Source organism: Anopheles arabiensis (genome assembly GCF_016920715.1).
Source record: "Anopheles arabiensis isolate DONGOLA chromosome X unlocalized genomic scaffold, AaraD3 X_pericentromeric_contig0026, whole genome shotgun sequence".
NCBI lineage: Eukaryota > Metazoa > Arthropoda > Insecta > Diptera > Culicidae > Anopheles > Anopheles arabiensis.
In genome coordinates, this window is record NW_024412104.1 from 50,001 (window position 1) to 55,000 (window position 5,000).

Here is a 5,000-nt window from a genome sequence, read left to right on the forward strand (position 1 = left end):
CGTACGGGTCATGTATGGTGCGCTTGCTTCAGTTGAAGGGATGTACTAGTACAGTTGTATTAATCGTTTATTTCACGATCTGGTCTTTTGGCTGGATCGTGAAAAAAACATAAGTCTAAATCCTGAACTCGAGAAGAAAGCGCCAATGACAACGTTTTTGACTGGAGCTCCCTAGCATTCGGCTTTTTTCTACTTTGAAGGGATGCACTGTTGTATGAATTGTTTATTCACGAACTGGTCGTTTGATTGGATCGTGAAAAAAACGCTCAGTCCCAAATCCTGAACTCGACAGGAAAGCGCTGATTGCAAACATTTTGACTGGAAGTCCCTTGAAAATAGCGTTTTCGTTATTGGCATTATGTTGCACGTTTATTGTGGCTAGAACATTAATTATTCACAAAATGGCACCAAAGCTTGGCAAAAGTCGCGAAACACTCCTATCTCGACGCACCAGCAATCGCAACTTGATGCAAAATAAATTGCACGAGCTAATGATACTTGTACCATGCACAGTACACCGTACCAAAATATACCCCTGAAAGTGTGCAATTTGGTGCTACCCTAGGGAATATGTATGGAGAAGCCTAGCTACGTGTGTCGCACGTTCCAAGTTGCATGGACGTCGAACAGAGGCATGCAAAAGCACCTATCTAGGGGAATTACTCTACGTTCTAGTAGCAAGTGCGATTTTCCGGTCCAGCACGGCAGTACGCCTGCACGCATACACTCCATGTACCAAAAATGTACCAACCTAGGCGTTGCTCAGTAGCTTTTGGCGGCACATAGAAAAAGTATTCGAGTTCAGATTTTTGGGACTTAGCGTATTTTTAAAACTAATAACGAAAATTAAATTTTAAATCGGTAAACGGCTAGGAGTTGCTCAGTAGCTTTTTGCGCAACGTGGCAAAAGTATTCGAGTTCAGATTTCTAGGACGTAGCGTATTTTTCAATCATAATAAACCGAATCAAACATAACAATGATGAAACTTACACCATGTCCCAAGGTTGTGCACAAAACGTAACGATAAAGTGCTGGCGAAGTTAGAGGTGCACCAAAATTGTGTACCGATCGGGAAAGTACTCTACGTTCCTATGATTTGGGTGAAAAGTGTTATTTAACTGCTGGTTAGAATAGACAGTTGCTTATCATACACATCGCAAACGAACACCCCTTAGTGAGCATTAGCAAAAGTCAATTGCACAAAGCAAATGCAATACAAACTGATCAAGTACATTAAAGAACGCTACGTAGCAGGACTTCTTTCCAAGAATGGTGTCCGCAACGGGAGGGCAAGCGATCCTTCCCAGGTTTTCCTAGTAAACCTTGTATGGTAAACATACCCAAGCGTGTCTGTAAGCACGCAACGAAAGTCTGAACGGGCACATACCTAGGGAATGTACTCTACGTACTTGGACTTTTGTCCAAGAATGGTGTCCGCGACGGTCGGGCACTGCGACGCAATAACCAAATCCTAGGATTGTAACTTTAGTGTGCACAAACATAAACATTAACGCGTTCGCTCGGGCTGCGCCGTCCGTGTTGAACACAAATGTGGGTGATTATATGCGTGGAGGGACAAAAACATACGAGGAGGAGACAGTTTTCTGCACGATGTGCACAGAGCTCATTCGTCGTCCCGGGCGAATGGAAAAACACAAACATCGCGAGTATCGTTCTGGGTTTCTGTCTGTAAAGGGCAGGCCAAAAGGTGACCGGTTGAGATAAGCATTTTAAGCATACAAACACTTTATTGGAACTTTTGATGCAAAAACAAGGTACGTACATGTAGGTTGTACCAACATGGACATCTATGAACGCGTACGCTCGGGCTGCGCCCTCCGTCTTGTACTTTCCCTGATCGGTACACAGTTTTGGTGCACTGCTATTCCGACCGGCAACTTGTACCAACATATACATCCATGAACGCGTACGTAGTGTACTTTCCCTGATCGGTACACACTGTTGGTGCACGGCATAAGAAAAGAGCTAAAATGGTCAAACTCAATCCATTTCAACAATAGATAGTCGATAGTAGCTGTGCCGATGAGTAGGGCACGATGCAAGTTAATGTTGTTTAATGAATAACATGTCCGCCATACATTTCAGTACAAAATTGCTCGGTCAGACCTACAAAGTGCTATATCTCGAATACGAGGCGTCCGGACTGGGGGGTTGTAGAACAATTTTAAGTTCGTCTAATGATTCTACATCCGATTCTGGATAGCGGTTTTTTGACCACTTTTCAATATTTTGTGACACCCCGAACCTAGGGGCAGCTCCTAACTTTTTTCAAAAATGTGCACCGATCGGGCCGGAGAGCTCGTGTGGCTCAAAACATGTTTTCGCTAAAACACCTCAAAACGTGTCGAGAACGCACCCTAGCTCTTGTTTTTCAAAAGTTATGGCCATTTAAAGTGAGGTGGTTTTTGCTTCAAAATAGCTATTTTACCCGTCCCTATGGCCATGCTTTAAATTTTCACGAAAATGCCAGGTCAGACCTAGGGCGGGCCATATCTTGAATACTAAACGTCGCAGACATTGGTCGTAGAACAATTTTAAGTTCGTCTAATGATTCTACATCCGATTCTGGATAGCGGTTTTTGACCACTTTTCAATATTTTGTGACACCCCGAACCTAGGGGCAGCTCCTAGCTTTTTTCAAAAATGTGCACCGAACGGGCCGGGAGGCTCGTGTGGCTCAAAACTATGTTTTCATACAAAACTATGGCCATGCTCCAAAATGCCAGGTGACCTAGGGCGGGCCATATCTTGAATACTAAACGTCGCAGACATTGGTCGTAGAACAATTTTAAGTTCGTCTAATGATTCTACATCCGATTCTGGATAGCGGTTTTTGACCACTTTTCAATATTTTGTGACACCCCGAACCTAGGGGCAGCTCCTAGCTTTTTCAAAAATGTGCACCGAGCGGGCCGGAGAGCTCGTGTGGCTCAAAACATGTTTTTCGCTAAAACCCCTCAAAACGTGTAAGGAACGCACCCTAGATGATAAAAAGTGCAATCAGAATGTCAATCGACAACTTTGTTGGGGGTACCATTTTACTCTACGGGCCAGTAGCTTAGGCGCGCCAACAGCGCTTTCCTTTCGGGTTCCCATTTTTTGCCCTCCTGGGATTATGATCATTTGCTCATTGCCTACTATGGGGAGGGTACCTTGCTACGAGGTCAAACATGAAGATTGCACCAAATCGTAGTTTTACCTCTATTTAGTCGTAGGAGCATGGTTTTGCAGTGGCGGTGGGTCATTAAGCCCCCGTTTGGGTCATACGTCCCCTCCGCGATAAAAATCGTCGTATGCCTATAGTCCGAACTAATGAAGCAAAAGTGGTGTCTGGTGGGCTCTGCCGATGATTTTAACCTATGATTTTGAGCTTCCACCCTATAAAAACGTTCCTGGAGCGGTACATCACGGGTCTACGGACCCAAAGACTTCGTCGTGATGGTTTCTAGTAAAAAGTTGTAACAGCTAAGGGTTTTGAATACGCGTATATTAACCATTGCTTGAAACTAAGCTTCGTTGTCTTTAAACTCTGCAAGACCAATCGAACTTCTTAGGGAAACCCGAAGGATTCACGCTAAGCTCGATGAGCTATTATGGGTAGTGGTGCATGATCTGGTGTTCCTTGGATCTAATCCAATGAATAAATTTATGAGGGTATATATGGTGCGGGGCACAAAGCGTGATGAAACCGGGTCTCCCTACCAAATGTGGCATATTTTTTCCTGAGGCGAAGCTCAGACCCACGTAGGGGAGAGCGAAGTGGAACTTAAATGTTCTATGCAGCAAATGTTCGCCATGCGGATAAACAAGTTGGAATAGTTCAATGTGGTGTAATGCAAACACGAATCGCAAATAACGATACGGGACCCAGAAGCAATTCTGCGGATCCCTCGGGGGAGTGGTGAGTTGATATAAATTAGAGGTGAAAGTCCAAGTTGTTCAAGCTCCGGCTCGGCAGCCGATACGAGGTTCCTGTTGGGCTTTGTACATCGCGCAGAGGCGCCGTTCGGTTCTAGCAATGATTCCCGCCACCATGTTCCATGCGTGCAGAGATCCGTTAGAGCTCGTTCAATGTGTCCCGCCGTGATTACGAAAAAGTCCAACAGTTGACCAAGTTGGGGGTGCGTCAAGTAAACGCGCAGAGATGCCGTTCGGTTTAGAGCAATGTCTCCCGTATCACGTTGGAGTTCTTCCACTAGTGCAGAGATCGCTGAACCGTTCAATGTGTCCCGTCGTGGTGTGCTTGTACCGAACACTTAGGATACACCATGCTTTGTTGGTTTGGGATAGGAGTGGTCGCGCAACTGCCTCCACGCCGCAAAGTGCCAGTTCGGATTGAAGGTCAACTTTAGCCGTTCAATGCATCAGTCGGTGGGTGTTCAGATGGCATCACAACTTCCCCTAGGTGCTTAAGTTGGTTGGGTTGTAAAACATGTGCACATGCGCAGAGTATCGTGCGTACTAGCAAAGTCTCCCGTCACGGTGGTTATGAATGAGTTCCATTCAGTGCAGAGAGATCGTTAGTGCGTGCAATGTGTACCAGTCGATGTGTCGTACCGGAATACAACCCCGCTTAGAGGCCCGTCGCTCGAAGAGGACAAGCAAGAGTGCGCAGAGTGCCGTACTGGCCTAGCAATGTCTCCAGACAGACGTAGGAACACCCGACGCAGTGCAGAGAGTAGATCCGCTAGCCATGTGCAATGCATCCGACGTTGTCTGCTTGTGCAGTCTATCGAGTGGCGCCAACGACGCTCCGGCGTCACAGAACAAATCTCGGTGGTCACGGGGGACTTGCGCCTCGCGTGATCAAGAGTGTAGTTCGTGTTCAAGCAATTGACTCGAATTCTGGTTGATCCTACCAGTGATATACGCTCGTCTCAAAGGTTAAGCCATGCATGTCTAAGTACAAGCTTCCTAGAAAGTGAAACCGCATAAGGCTCAGTATAACAGCTATAATTTACAAGATCCTCATCCAAAC